This window comes from Etheostoma cragini, chromosome 7 (genome assembly GCF_013103735.1).
Source record: "Etheostoma cragini isolate CJK2018 chromosome 7, CSU_Ecrag_1.0, whole genome shotgun sequence".
NCBI classification, from domain to species: domain Eukaryota; kingdom Metazoa; phylum Chordata; class Actinopteri; order Perciformes; family Percidae; genus Etheostoma; species Etheostoma cragini.
In genome coordinates, this window is record NC_048413.1 from 20,469,803 (window position 1) to 20,486,419 (window position 16,617).

The 16,617-nt window shown below is 39.0% G+C and overlaps 1 protein-coding gene across 1 annotated transcript in view; it reads right to left on the minus strand.

Annotated features, from left to right (window-relative positions):
* LOC117948246 (helicase ARIP4-like) overlaps window positions 1-15,000 on the minus strand; it is a 59,740-nt gene extending 44,740 nt beyond the window's left edge. The window contains exon 1 of the mRNA XM_034877806.1: window positions 14,826-15,000. The gene's annotated coding sequence lies outside the window, so the exon portion shown is untranslated. The remainder of the gene's footprint in view (window positions 1-14,825) is intronic.
* Between the last annotated feature and the right edge of the window lie 1,617 nt (window positions 15,001-16,617).

Consider the following 16,617-nt stretch of genomic DNA (forward strand, 5'->3'; position numbering starts at 1 on the left):
AAAACAAAATGAAGACTTTGGAGTGGCCTAGCCAAAGTCCTGACCTGAATCCTATTGAGATGTTGTGGTATGACCTTAGAAAGTCCGTTCATGCTCGAAAACCCTCTAATGTAACTGAACTAGGACAATTCTGCAAAGATGAGTGGGCCAAAATTCCTCCAGGACGCTGTAAAAGCCTCATTGCACGTTATCGCAAACGCTTGGTTGCAGTTGTTGCTGCTAAGGGTGGCCCAACCAGTTATTAGGTTTAGGGGGCAATCACTTTTTCACACAGGGCCATGATGGTTTGGATTTTTTTTCACCTTTAATAATAAACAATAATTCATTTACAAATTGCATTTTGTGTTTACTTGTGTTGTCCTCGACTATTGTTTAAATTGGTTTGATGTTTCGAAACACTTAAGTGTGACAAACATGCAAAGGAACAGGAAATGAGGAAGGGGGCAAACACTTTTTCACACCACTGTATGTTGATAAAATAGGTTTTATATTTGAAAAAGAAACATAGCAACTTCACGGCCACTGTAAAGACTGTGTCTTGTAAAAAGAAAAAAACATTCCCTAAAAGTAACTTGACTTATACACAGTCAAATGTTGGTCCCACAAATCTCTGGCAGACATCCTGTACAGCTTTTTAATAGCCTACATAACTTGCCACAAAAAGTACTTGATTTATGGAGGCTTCATGTAATTTTATACACCAGGAAATCAGGCTATCATGTCAGACCTTCAGGCTGTAAAATAACAGTTACATAACATACAGAACATGATAGTCCAGCATGTGGGTTAGACTCTTCTGTTTCGTCACTTACAACCTTTTAAAACTACCTGAAGGTGGACATTCACTATGAAGTTAATATAATGCCATCCATTGCTTGCAATTATTGTCATAATTTTGTATAAGATTTCTAGAAACTCTATTGGTTCAGTTTTATGAAGGAAGTCCACTGGGTGTACAACAATACAAACATAACTATATAGGAACTTTATTGATTGAAAAGTAACTCAGCGCAAATTCTTTCAGGAAAACCTAACTATTAATTGATGCACTCCTAATCAATTCAGCTGTTGGAGGCGTTCCCTTCCTGCTAAACCCATCAGAATAGTTACACAAATGGCAAGGGCCAATCACAGAGTCACAACCCTGATTTATATCGGTTTCTCCCTTTGCCATTTAGCTGTCATTGCAGGCAAGAGTGCAACCCTCCACCTCCCCTTACACCTCCATCTACTCCAGCTGACCGGTCCGGAGTGTCCTTTGGTCTGGTCTTCGGGCTCCTTCCTCGCCCCACCTTTGTCTAGATTCCATCAGGAAGTCAGATGGTTCTCTACCCCTATATAGATATACGAAAGATTCGTATAGCGAAGGAGTTATTTGAGCTGTACAGTAAATCTTATTTGCATGTCTGCAAACACGTCTCTCCTGATTAAAGTGCAATTGTTGTTAACACAAAGCGGGTAGTCTAACACATTACATTTAAAAAAAAAACAACAACATTCATTTGATCATTGACACCTCACATCAATGACACAAAAATGGCTTAATTGAGCTATGAATTATTTACAAAAACATTCAAACTAAAATATTCGAGGGTCAAATCAAAATGTTAATAAAACCTATCTGTGTTTTACATCCTACACCAGGGTTCTTTGACATTTTTGTTAGGCCAAAGACCCCTTAGCTGAAAGGGACCATGTAGGGACCCCTTTAAAATGCATACAAAACTGAGTTATGAAAATATTAGACATATTCATATATTTATACATCATGTATGATTTTAAACATACACGTAGTACAGTGAGTCCTTAAGCTTGACTGTCTCTGTGGATGTCTACCTTAGTGGCTAGCTTACCCATAAGCTAGTAAGCTTATCACCAATGTTGTTTAAATTGGAGAAGAAACATCACAAATAGGTTTCTAGAGTTCTTTGTTGATGATATGTTGGGCTGGTGTTTAGGTATATTTTGAGACATATATTTTACCTTTTGGGATTTATTTTTTATAATTAAACAATAACTTGGTGGGACCCCTGCAGTTACCCTTAGGGTCCTTGACCCCTGTTGAAGATCACTGCCCTACACTCTTACCAAGGTGTTCCAAGGATGTCTGATTCAGCCAACATTGCATTTTGGAGTAAAGCATTGCTTTTGGCTGGGCCAGAAAAAGTAAGAAGCAATTTAAATTCAGTAAATATGGAAATGGGATGCTGATGAGAGCAAAATAAAACAAAGCAAAGAGGAAGGAATGAAATATATAAAAAATAGGATGGCATAAAGGATGAAGGGGGAGATGGACAATGACTGAGGGAGTTGTGGGATAGGAGGGTGGAGAGGCAGGGGGGAGGGGAACAGTCAGTCAGTCTGTCTGTCTGGTGTCCTAATAACACCCCCATGACCAAAAGGGGGAGGGGGTGAGACGACCTAAATTTCTTTAATAAAAAAAGAAAAGAAAAAAAGAACACTGCCTGAACCAGCATGAAATCTCACATCCAATCTTACATCCAAATCCCCCTCCCAAAATCAGCAATCCACAACTCTAAATATCTTAATACACATGGACATGATTTTGTAATATGTTTTAATGTAAAAACCATTCAAAAAATAAGTTTAATAGAATTAAAAAACAAAAAAAACAATTGTTGCATGGCACATGCAAATAAATAAGTAAGTAAGTATAAATAGTAATGCATGGCAGACTATGGTGCAGGTGGATTATTTTCTGAAATAGTAACTTTATTCTTGTAATAGCCAATTATAAACAAATTATCACGACTCCTCCAAATCGCAGAGAACACAGACTGGATCAGTTATATTTTACACAAAGTTTTGAACATGAGTAGAATTCTTGCTCAAACAAATCTGAGATATTATAGTCCAGGGGTGTGTGCTTTTTACACTTTTGTCTTCAAGTTGTATCTCTGGGTGGGTGATATAGTTGATATTGTGCTTTGACAAGGTGTTACCCTTTACAAATTGTTGTAAACTGTGCACGCCACTGTGGTGACCCCCCGTGCTTAATGCTACATGATGGCATTGCTGGCTCTGCAGGAGGACTAAGCCCAAATGGAAGAATCAGGAGAGGATATAACTTCAGGGACCATGACGATGAATGGCTAATATGAAAATTTAAATTCCCTAAAGCTGCGCTATTGGTTCTGTGTTCTGAATTGGGTCCAGTAGAGAGGAACTGTGCCATCCCGGTCCAAACACGGACTCGCAACTCTGGGGGCAACCGGCTGTTTACACCTAAGTGTTTTACACAAATATTAAAAGCTTCAACTTTATCACTTGTTTGGATATTATCTCGTTCAGGTCTAATCCTATCACACACCTGTAGGTCTTGTATATATTGAAGCTGTCCCTGAGTGCCGTAATGCCCGTTTAGTCAGGTTTACCTAACAGGCAAAAAATTATAATTCGATTTGCAGCAATTCCCGAGCGTCCGAGAGGTTTTTTTCTTTGTCTCCGCCAGTTGTCATGATTCGGCATCAGAAAAGAACAACTGCCAGCGTCATAAACATATATATCAGCAATCACAAGGTGCTTTGCATTGACTTTTTGTGGTTAAAAATGGGTGTCGACAGGGCGGGATAAGAGACATTTTTGGCTTTTGGGCGCATGTACACTTATTAAAAGGATCCTATGAACAGTTTCACATTAAAGGAGGTTACATCCTCAACAAAACATGCAAAAGAGTAAATGATGCCTAGGCTAAATTTTTGCTGACTAAGACATAATTACAATTCAATCTACAGGAGAATAAATAGTTGAAAGCAATACAGAATGCCTGACAGTAATCTAGAATTCTCTTTAGATAAAAAATATTTCCAGTGTACACTGATTCAGAAAAAAAGGTAGTAATAGGGGAATAACAATTCACCAGAATGCAGGAAATGAAACATTTAATGCTTTTAGTTTAGTTAAATGGGTGCGAGCTAAGCCCCAAAACTCCTCAAATCCTAAAAATGCCCCTGGGTTTCACTGCACATTCTGAGCTTTGTAATCTTACATCAGGGTCAGGGTTGCTGGACCGGCAAGAATGTTGCAGATTGTGAAACTGTACAAAAATACAGTAACTCCCCTAATCAGAAATTGTATTGTACAAAAGGCCAAAGCTTGTGACTGAACTGTTGTTTTGCAGTAGTCTGTCCCCTCCCCTTCAACCCACCCGTTCCAACCAGAAAAAATGATTTGCCTATGGGAAACTGACTTCAAAATTAAATATCAGTCATTCACGTGATCTCCTGCCAATGTGAAAAAGTGTTTTACAGGAAAAACCTGTAATTTGAGAGAGAGAGAGAGAGAGAGAGAGAGAGAGAGAGAGAGAGAGAGAGAGAGAAGCTGCTTGCATAAGCTGCCTTCCATAAGACCTGGCTAATAATGCCGCTGTTGAGCTTACTGGAAGAAAACTTGTACAATATGTATGCCAGTACAATATGTATGCATCAAAAGCTTTGGTGTCAGAAAATAAAACAATAAACTAATTTCAGTAGATTCACTTAGCTTTAGACTATTTTTAGTTTGTTTAAATTTACAACCACTAACAACGGATGGGTATGCTTTGATAAACTCACTAACTAGTGATGATGCACTACACCGATGTCAACTGATCACACACTGCCCGTTTCCCAAAAGAAGGTCATTCGCAAGAATGGTCCTTCAATTTGTGTCTCTGAAAATGGATATTGTATAACATCTGGCTTTTAATGTTAGACTGGCTTACAGACTAAGGAGCTCTGCATTGCATCCCCTCGCTTGTGTAACAGAATTACACAATACTGAAGGCTGGTGATGGGGATGGAGGCAGTTAACCAATTAAGTTGTGTTGCCTTCACAAAAAAAAAAAAAAAGACAACACACACTGTTCAAATACACACTGCATTTGCAAAATACTCAATCTTCATCCAATGTGGGTTAGTGCAGCTCATTTTTTAGTCTCTTCATTATCCCATGCAATTGCTTACTAGGTATTAACTCAGGCATTGTTGAAGGTTCATGATTTCTAAAAATCTTATTTGTGGGGTTGCTGTGTTGACTGGACCTCAAGTCGGGAGAGGGACCTGATCAATTCATATTTTTAAGTGTATTAAAAACATGTTTCTAATTGATTATTTCTAAGAAAAAAACGTAATGATATTACATTACATCCATTAGAAGACTAAGTGTATTCTAACTCCATAGGAACAAGTAATAGATGTCATCAAAAATTGGAAAGGCATACTGTGGCTGTAGACTAAAAGACTGTCTCAAACCCATCCTAGATACTAATTCTATACAGTATGTTTTACACACTACTTGTTATAATAAACTGTTTTAGCAGTTAGTATACAATTTGCCTAATATAACTGGCAGTTGCTTTGCAGAGTTGTAACACCTTATTCTTGTTTTTCACTTTTTTTGGCACGTTTTCACCACTATCCACAATTTATTTAAGGTTTTGCAGGTGTGATCACCTCCTCCATTTAATTTGCGAAGTGCATTGTGGGGGAACAGTCTCCGTAAAGAGCACACTTGAAATTAACTGTATTTTGCAAGGAGGTAAGCCTCTTTTCTCTAAGCGTAGCTCCTAAGACGCCATCTTAATGCTACCAAGCCATCACCTGCCATTAGCATTCCATTCATTTTGACCGTGAATACCGTAACATCTGAAGCGTTTAAAGACTATTTGTCCGTTGTTTATTTCTAAAGAAATACAACAATGTATAAAAGGCCCCATTACCTTGTATCTCACGCGACTTACTGTCACACAGTAGAGAAATTACTAGTACTGAGTAAGCTCTCAGACAGATTGGACTTACATTAGATGTTTAGGTTTAATTACTAATGTTAATTAGCATTTGAGCTAGCAATAACTAACTGACAAAAAGGCCTGTGCCTATGTCGTCTTCTTACATAAACCTACGCTCTCCGTCTCTGCTGATTGGGAATGATTGAGATTTCTCTTGGCACAGCTATCAGAAGACTTTCAACTTTCAGACACGTTGACCGCGTCACATCTACGTTGTCAAGTTCAGTTGGATGCTGTGCAGTAACGCTCAGGAATCACCGGAAAGTGCTTCTAATATCCTTCACTGGTCTCCGTCCAGAACAACGGGATCTAGTGGTCCATTTCCTTAACTGTCTATGGTATGTTGTCTGCTTTGAAGGAGTTACTTTTGAAGTTTGAACACACTGCATACATAGTATGGAAGTAGTGTTGTTGCTTGATAAATGACACACTATCAACGTTGTTATTGATCAACTAATTATTAGACTAATCAACCAATAATTTTAGCACTGATTGGCACACCCAACCATTAATATAAATAAAAATACCATATTTAAAACACCACAAGGTTACTTGTGCTTCAGTTCAGGGGTACAAATATACATTTTTATATTTCTTGTTCAATGTGCAGTAGAGGCTTGTTTGCATCATGTTAAATAACACAAAATCAAATAAGCATATCAGAGTTTATGTAGATGTGGCCACAGTATGACCTGTAACATACTGTATTCCTCATACCTCCAGCTTGCTGATTCTAATTTGGACCTCTGACTGCTCAGAAACAAACTGTTTTTTTTTAATTCGGTCTTTGAAGAATACATACAACACGCACAAATTTACTCAGGATAAGCCCACAGTTAATGCACTGGCCAAGACGCCTTGCACAAATTAGTGACCTGGATCAGTGAACAATGCTGACCGGCATTGACTCGCTTCACAGGATATTTTTAAACAGGTAAACCCTCGGGCCAATTCCAGCTGGGTGTCATATCTAATCCCTGACCCCCCCACCCCCACCCCATGCTGCCTTTGGCCTGCAGTACCCGAGCACTGTTTAACAAAGAAAACATGAAGAAAATGACTAGCACTGAAGCAATGCAGGAGCTCACACACTTTCAGAGTCCATGTAGTTGAACTGGGAGGGGTCGAGAGGCAGAAAGGGAGGGATCAGAAATCATTGCGCTGAGATGATCTCGAATTGGATACTGCTGGCTGGTCTCCAGCTAATCAGTCAGGGTACAGAGGGTTCATTGGGGTTGTTTATGGTTTACATGGGGACACTAGAAGAGAAGGGTCTCCTTTGCCACACACACACACACACACACACACACACACACGAGGTGGCTTATTCTGCCTGCAGCCAATAACAAACTGCTAAAAAAAAAACTTTCAGAATAAAAAGAAGTAGAGGACTGCACTGACATTGAAGAGTTAAGGTGAACATTTGAAACAAAACTGCTTGGGTCACCTTTCTGCTGATAAATTATTTGTTGTATTTTGAGTCATTAATCACTACCCTCTTAACCTTTGTGTTGTCTTTCAGTCAACCATGAAGAAAAAAAAAAAGAAGTTTTCCCACATTTTTGTCACTTTTTCAATGTTGTGGGTGAGTTTTTGGATATTTTTAATGTTGACATTTTCAGCGCTTATTTCGATGGCCCATTTTTTTTGACAAAAAAAATAATTAACTGATGACAGGTCAGTTTGACCCAAGGACAACACGTTAACAGAAATTAATTTCCTTCCACAATCAAGATTAGACAGAATCCTTTTCAAAACCATTTTGGCAAGCCAGCAGATGATTTTCCCCGTATGTCTCTGCCAAATTGCATCTTTTTGTCTCAGGTTTATCAGACACATCAACAAAGGAATGTGATCAACAGGGAAAAACAAGTGTGAATTGTTTCCCAAAAATGTGGTGTTGAATAGATCCGTCTCAAAAGATGGATTAGTTGCTTAAACAAAAAAAGATAAATGTGATAAAACATTTGGGTCTGAAGTTGAGTTAGGGTGTGTTTGTTTACACCTGAAAAGAGTCATTTTGGGTATGTAATAAGCCCTTTCTACTGCCTCTTCATAGACTTTTACATACTTCTTAAAATTTTAAGTTAATTAATGGATCAAACTATTTAATGACACTCACTGTTTTCCAAATGTACAGATTTGCTGATTTAGTTTAACATAGTTTTATACTCCATTTCTTTTGAACTGCTGGTTGCACAAAAGAAGTGAAGGCATCACCTTAAATCAACAGAATTGATGATGAAAATAATCATAACAGTCCTTTTTATACATGTATTACACATAATATTCAATCATGTTATATTAAAAGATTTAAAAAGGTGCAATATGTCAACAATGTTGCTAGATGCTTGTCTCACATAGCCAGACATGACTTCACAGCACAGCGGAGTAGCTAATATTAGATGCCAGCTATATTGACAGTCACGTGCTCACACGAATCTCTGTACCCAACTGAAAGGCACACTTTTTAGGCTTAGAATGATGGTAGTAGCCGCTAAAACACAACAGCCTCTTTGTCCTCTCCAACCAACGGACAGACACACTTCCTCAACTTAGAATTACGGTGAGAACTGCTAAAAAATAACACCACCTCTTCTCCACCCGACTGAACACACTTTGTCTTAGAATTATGGTAACAATCGCTTAACCTCCTGGGCATTGCCAAGGTGCTCTTGAGCAATGCACCAAACCCCCAACTGCTCGGGGCGCCTTTCCATGGGCAGCCCCCTCACTCTGACATCTCTCCATTTAGTGCATGTATTATGTACTGAGCATGTGTGTGTAATTCAGGCCTGTGTGTAATAACAACAGAGTAAATTGTAATTTCCCCTTGTGGGATTGATAAAGTATATATACACACACGCTACTACTACTACTACTACATTATTAAAACACACTGCAAACTCACGGCCCTCTCTTCCAGATTTACAGCAACCCTCTCGTCTTGAAATAACTCACCGTTTCTACCGTGCAAAACCAGCAGTTGCAAAACTATTAGCAACCTCTAGCAATTTTGAAGTGGCACCGTTGCTAACCCTATGACTCCTTAGCTTAATCATTTATAGGACCAAAACAATGTCTGCAGAGGTAAATAACTAAGACCCAGCAGTTATCTAAGATACTCAAAAAGCTTTGGGCCGTCGCTTCGTTAATACATTTATGTGGCAACACATGCCGTAACCACATATGTGTCTCTGGACTGTGGCATTCAATCTAATTAATACAGTATGTAAACACAAATACTGTGCTACAGATTGACTGCTCACCCACAGGAAAATCAAAACGTCTGGCATCAGACAGTAGTTCGGAATCCGGTTTGTTACAAATCAGAACAGATGAATAAGTTCACATTAGCAATCAGTTTGGCTGCTAATATAATTATTACCACGACAATCCAGTCGTGTTGGTCTTCATTATGAAGCAATGAATACATATACACTTTGATTAGTTCAGTAGGTTCCAACGTACAAGTAAACATACTGGACACACACACAAACACACAAAGTGTCCAAGGCAAATGCAGGTAAGTTTTCCCCTTGCCAAGTAAAGCTCAGACGGCTATCCGCTTTGTACCAAAATAGTCTTCATTTTGGTGAAGGTGCAGCTACTTTCTTCTGTTCCTCTGCTGTCTGTACATTGGAGCTTTGGAGGGTGTGCCAACACAAACACACGATAATAGATTAGTTGGTTTGAGTAATTTTTCATGAACAAAAATTTAAAAAACTGAACAACATTTGAGTTGGGACAAAAGACATTTGAGAACATCACATTGGCCTTTGGAAAACACAGACTGATTTTTACCACCATTTTATAGTCCATACAACTAAGCGACAAAATAATGTGAAAATTATTCGGCACTGAAAAGGATCATTAGTCGCAATCCTAGTACACAAATTACTCATCATGAACATGTACTCAATGGAAGACTTAATAATAATAATAATAATAATAATAATAATAATAATTCCTTTGTTAGTCCCACAAGGGTAAATTACAATTTACACTCTGTTATTACACACAGGCCTGAATTACACACATGCTCAGTATACATGCACTAATGGAGAGATGTCGGCGGGGGGGGGCTGTCCATAGAAAGGCGCCCCGAGCAGTTAGGGTTTCAGTGCCTTGCTCAAGAGCACCTTGGCAGTGCCCAGGAGGTGAACTGGCACCTCTCCATCTACCAGTCCACCACCATTATCATCATCATCAATTTGTCCGTATGTGGACCTGAACCAGCAACCCATTGTCAACATAGCAGTCACTACAATCATAAAAAAAATGTCCTGACAACATAAAAATGCCATAGAACGTACACCAGGTTACCATTTATGGGGTCCACCTGTACAACATAATGTATTCCAATACGATAGCCTGCAACAAATCCTCTATTATTAAGCCAATCCCATTTTCATTGAGTGTTATGCTGGAGTTGATTTTCCCCTACAGTTATTTTGAGGTGGCGATGTATTACACTGCTTCATATTTAGGAGTTTCTAATACCTGTTGTAATAAAAAGACCAAACGTCACAGTTAGAGATAGTTTGTCAGGAAAATTGAACCGAGTCTGTGACCTTTCAGTTGTGAAAGTGTTCCTCTGACAACTGAGCCAACCTGCTGCTGTGATGGCTTACAGCCATTTATCCAACTTGCCCTTTCGTTACTTACAGTTTTATGATCCCCACACATGAACAGGGTAAAAAAAAAGCCAATAAGACAGATCTATGCTTGCAACTCAAGTGATGGACAGGCATATACTGTACATGTAAAATGATGTTTTATTTTATTTTATTTTATTTTACCTTTATTTAACCAGAAAGAAAACTCATTGAGATTAAAAATCTCTTTTCCAAGAGTGTCCTGGCCAAGTTATAATGTATAATGTACAGCAGATTTAATGCTGTAAACCAGACAGTGGTCCATTATTGCTTTATCCCCTCTAGTTTAACAGCTATGACAAGAATCAGAGATTGTGATTAAGTTTTTTTTAACAAAATACACAACTCACAACATAAACCCCCCTTTTTTCATAAAAAAAAAATAAAAATAAAAAAAGATGACAGTAATTACAATATTCAAAACCGTTCTACAGAATAGTAAAACAGACAAACCATAAACCAAATACATATGTGTAAATGACAACACCATACGCCAATAACACACGTCTCTAGCCAGCACAAAGCTTCTTAGTAGCCCTTCAGAAAGTTTAGGTACTTTCCCCATTTTCTAGTAAAGACTGGATTGACGGCACTCCGTCATTCTTCCAGCCTCTTAAAATAATCTGTCGGCCTATCATTAAACTAGTCTGGAATTCCTCACCTCTTTGGATGAGAGAGGAGAACTAGAAGTTGCTGACAATGTCCCTACACAATCCTTTCCCATTAAAGATTTAAAAGTTATAGTAAGTAAACTGAAAAAGTATTAGTAGGTCAGACACAGCGGTCCACCCACTCCCTACAGTACATGTTTTTCAGAATCAATAAAACATGAGAAGGAGCGGAGATCAGAGTCATATTCGCCCTACATTCCTTCCTCCCTCCCTTTCTGCGTAAGGGATTTAAACTCAACACAAAAAAGGTAAAACTAAACCCATTTTAACTACATTTCCCATTGTGATGTTTAAGTCTCTGAATGTGAGCAGTGGAGGTCAGTCGGACTGTTCTGCCCAGCATCACTCTCTCTCTTGCGGTTTTACAAGGAGTTTAGGTCAAACAGACCCCACTGTTTTAGGGTTCAGCAAGCTCAAGAAGCAGCGTGGATCAGGGGTTGAATTTCACTTCTCTTATTTGAGTCAGAGGAAACAACATTGCAGCCTTCTGAAAACACGTTTCCTCTCTCTCCTCCATCTCTCCCCTGCTTCCTCGGTGGAACGGACTAAGACGCACGGAAGGGAAGCAAGTGAAGAAAACGTGGATGCAATTTAAGGGAAGTGCAATTCAACCAGGGAGACCCACACTGGTCTCACCTCCCTTTCTGACCCCATCTACTGTACAGCTAAGAGGTGGATGGACGCCTGGTTTCTACCTATTCTTATAATGTTGTCGGCTTTATCTTTGAAAGACAAATATTTTTAGTATTTTCCAAAGATAAAAGTCTTGTTCTACACATAACTGTGTACAAAATATTTCTTAATTTAAGATGCAACTACAACCCCAAGGCGAATCTTTCATGATATTTGCACTGGCTTGTTTTAAATAAGAGTATTTTTTAAATCAAAGACTTTGACATTGTTGGGCAGTGTTTAAAGGATGAAGGGGAGGGATGAAAAAGGAGAGTGCCACAGAAGCGTTCCTAGATAATCCTTTAAACAACAAAAAAGAAATACAGAAAATGTGACTCTAAACGGGACAAAAAACTAAATCAATATCTACGCTTGGCACGATGCTCTCACCATTATGCACAAAACAAAACTTGCAGGGATAATAAATCAGGCCACCAAGATAATTGGCTCCCCCCCAAACCTACCTGACAGAACTTCCCACCCAGTTTATGCTCTGGAAGCCCACTATAAATCACACAGGATCCCACCCAACCCCTTCATCAATCCTTCCATCAGGTCAATGCTACAGAGTCCCATTTGCAAGGAAAACCCACAATGCACAATGTGCATCATACCCACATCCAGCACCACACTAACAACCATACATAGACTACATCATACAGCTCTATTCAGGCTTCTTCTTGCACAGTTTTTGCATTTTGCACATGTTTCTACAGTCAATGTTATGTTTGTTTTAAGAGTGAAAATCTTTGGGCATCTCACAATTTAATTCTGATTCAGAGGCCAATGACAGACAAAGATTTAATTTTCTGAACTTAAACGAATTAACCTTGGTAAATGATTTCTTTTTCTCCAAAATTCCATACTTAACACAAAGTAGGCCCATGTAAACAGTGTTGACAATAGCTCTGACAGAGCCACGAGTGCAGAGCATCCCTTCCAGACAGTCTGATCAATCAATTAACTTGAGGGAGGAGGCTCAGTGCTGGCCTGGTGTATCCGGTACTTTTTTCCCCGGCCTCAGGGAAGAAAAGGCCATTAGCTGGGTGCCAGGGCTCTTTAATGATTCTCCTAGGCTTATTTTTGCAGTGTGTGGTGTACACATTTTTTTTTTTTTTTTAAGAAAGTAGTGTAACCTTTACACATGTCTCCGTCACCAACCATTAAAAATAAAAACGTTGGCACCCAGTAGCTGCAGGTTTAAGAATGTTTAAAGACAGACTGACCTTCAATAACAAAAGCACACGTCAAAACAAACCTTCCACAACGACGACAATAAACATTCATGCAAAATCTTCTGTCCCAGGTTTGCCCGAAAGAATGATAAAATGAAAAAGAAAAAAAGCGGGTTTGGGGAAGAAGGTTGTGTCTGGCTGACGAGGTTCTCTGGATACTTGACCCAAGATCATCAAAGTCTCTGAATCAAAACCTACAGCTGAGGCAGACTATAAGAACATAATCCTCCGGCCACGGGGTCTATCAACTTGACACTGTGAAACAAAATGCCTGGTCAGCAATACATTTACCCCCCCCAAAAAAACTTGAAAGGCAACAGTAAACCAAATCTCAGCCAGTAATTCAAGCAAAACACACCTATGGGCTTTTAAGCGATAACATAGCCAAAGACAACAGATGAGTTTTCTTTACAGAAGCAGGAAAACAATCTGAAGCTTCAACTCAGCAACAAAATAAATGTTTTGGTCACAGATCCCTCAACATCAAGCCAAGCATATGGGGGTCTGGATACAGCACCCTGTGTGCTGTTGTCATTGGTTGTAGTGTTATCTAATTGCGTGCAGTGAGATTTACAAATGCACCCTTGGTGCCGCCCCTCAGGACGGGCAACTTTCATTACTCTATGCCAGACCCTTAATCTTTCGGATTTGGGTCTGGATTTTCAGGCTAGTTGAAGACTAGAAGTCTGACTTAGAATGTGAAGTTAGAAAGTGAACTAGACAGACCTCTGTACCCCAGTCCTAATCTCCGCTTGAGGCTAGCAGACCAAGGCTACATTAGCCACTACTAGCACAAAAAAAACTGAATCTCAAACTCAGGAGTCAGTAGTAGAGTTCCATTTAGGGTAATGGCACCATTTAAAAGTGTCCACCCAAGTTCAAGTGGAGTATCGTTTTAAAGTCTTTTTTGAAGACCCAAGTCTAAAGCTCTTTTGTGTAACTTGATATCAGTCTATCTGAAGCTAGTTCAACCACAAAATGTTTTAAAGTGGTTGCTTTGTCAGCTAATTACACGCAATCCTCTTCTCCTTAGCTCTTTACTTCAGTCACATCTCAGTTAGCGTATGATCAACAGTCAAAAGTTGCAACAGTGACAGTTTTCACCAGAAAGTGAGTGGACACGGGAAAAAGTATTAACTACCAGGGATCAAGCCATTCACCATCTCACTTCCTAGTTTTACATAACCTATCTCAAATCTTTGTAGTACAGCTGATTCCACCACTGAGGCTGAGTGTTGAAGCTGGTCGCCCCAAACACAAACTGCTATATTGAGCCATGGGGTGGCCCTAAATTACTCTGGCAACTGGAAGAAACTTTAGGGGTTCAACTACAAACAGATAGTAGCTGATTTTAGGTGATTATGAAACCACCTAACTTGGCATTTAAGCCAATTTGCATAACTCTTTACATAAGCCACTTCCATGTTTGATTTGCCTTCATAGCCTAACTGGCTGTTAGGTAACACTGCCAAAAATTAGGCGCCCATGCATTTCAGCTGGGCTATTTAACCCCGCAGATGCGTCACCTCTGATTGCTGTTCGTGTGCCCGGCTCGTTTTACAGCTTGTTCCGAGGAGGCATGTTATGAAAAGAGAAAGCAGCGTGCTTGCTTGTTTCATAACACGGAAGGAGGCTGCAACAGCAATGCAGGCAGGAGGAAGCGGAGGTGCACTAGTGCAGCGTGCTCCTCTTTTGTCTGGAGCCTAATTGACGCCCCGCAACAATGCAAACAGAAAAAAAGATATGGTTTAACAGGAAGAAAACATAAACAAGCGGACATACAACCCGGTGTGTGGCTCACCTTCTGTCCCCCGTTTCTGCAGCGAGTCTCTCCGCCAGAAACGCTTTTATTTCTGAAGTGGTAATGAGATGCAGGGCAGGCTTGGCCGCTTCCACTCATTCATCAGTTTCTTGCTCAAAGAAAAAGGGTCGGTCCCGATAGTCCCTGCATGCGCTCTGCACTAAAAAAAATCCATTACGAAAGTTCCGGAAGTGCACGAGCATTCGAACGGTCGAGGGTTACTAAAGGCACAAAAGCTGCATACATAACAAATGTGAATCACTGCAAGTTGTGATTACATTTGTGTTTAATAACTTACATTGCTGTTCTAGTTATATATTTTGTTTATATAGCCTGTGTTGGAATTTAAAATTTTATATGTGCTTAAACATTGTGTGATTTGCATTATACATGTAAGCTAAACGATAAAAGCAGTATTTCAACATAAATGAAGACATGTTGGTCATGCATTAAGTTTGTTGTTATAAGTATATAGTTTGTTGCATTAAGTTGTTTTGCAATACTTCTGTTTTATAATATAAGATGTGCTGGTACATTTTGTTATAACCCTGAGAATGGAGCAGGATTTAGCTCCAATACCTATTATTATTATTATTATTATTATTATTATTATTATTATTACATATTCTTCTATAGCTTACTCTGTTTTACCTTCATAGGCTATGCAGTAGTGTTCACATACTGTTGATTTTGGTTTTAGGTCTACTAACTACAAATTCCAGCATGGTAGCTTATCCACAAGCTAACGTTTTAATGTTTAAATATCTGAAAGGTGTCTGAGAAGTAGATGGATGGAAAAGAAAAAAAATGCATATGATGTATCTCTGACTGCATGTATGTATGCATGTGTGTCTGTTTATACATGTGTCTATGTGTGTGTCGGTAGGTAGCTATATTGTGTATGTATGTGTATGTATACATAAATAAGTGAAGCATCAAATTGCATTCTATTTAACTAAAGTATAAAAATAGAAAAAGGGCGTAGGACCAGAATTCTTTTTTTTAACTTCCTACTCCTTTTCTTGAACATGGGAATTCCTTAGTGGAAGTGGAAGATTGGGCTGAAATGTACATGTTCTTCTTTATCTGTTTTTTAATTGTAATTTTTTATTTTTTAACATGTTTCTGCAATTCTGCCTCTATAGACCTTTGCTCAGGTCGAAGTTGGTTGAAATTATGCTGGAAAGTACCCGAGTAATGTACTTAACCCCCTAACAACGTTTAATAGAAAAGGGAGACTACTGTCAATCAAGCACAGCCAGTACACGTCCACTCAATCCTGAGAAGAGGTCTATGTAAAAATGAGACAAATAATTAACTTGATACTTTGACTTGAGTGTCCTGAAATGTCCAAATGGAATGGACGGCTGATGTGAAACACTATGTGAGCATCTAGGTCCACTCACACAGCTGTTTACAATTTCTGTAAGAGACTTCCACTCTACACTGCTTACTGTCTGTGAAGATTGTGTCGCTATTTCCACTAGATGGAACCTGGACCTGGAAGGGCAGTACAAGTTTCAGTTTTTATAATTCCATAAAGGAGTTTGATAACTTCATCTAGCTGCCACTTGATACTGTGTATAGAGCACAGACCTCTTGTGGAAGACAATTGAACTTGTCAAACACAGCTGTGATTGATCATCATAAATATCTGTTTCCATTGAACAAACTTTCTAGACAGAAAGTGAAAGCAAATTTGATGCAGCCCTTCCTAGAATAAATGAGTGAAATTTTGTATGACTGCAACATTATCAGATGTCTATCAGACAAAACCTAATCATGACCAATT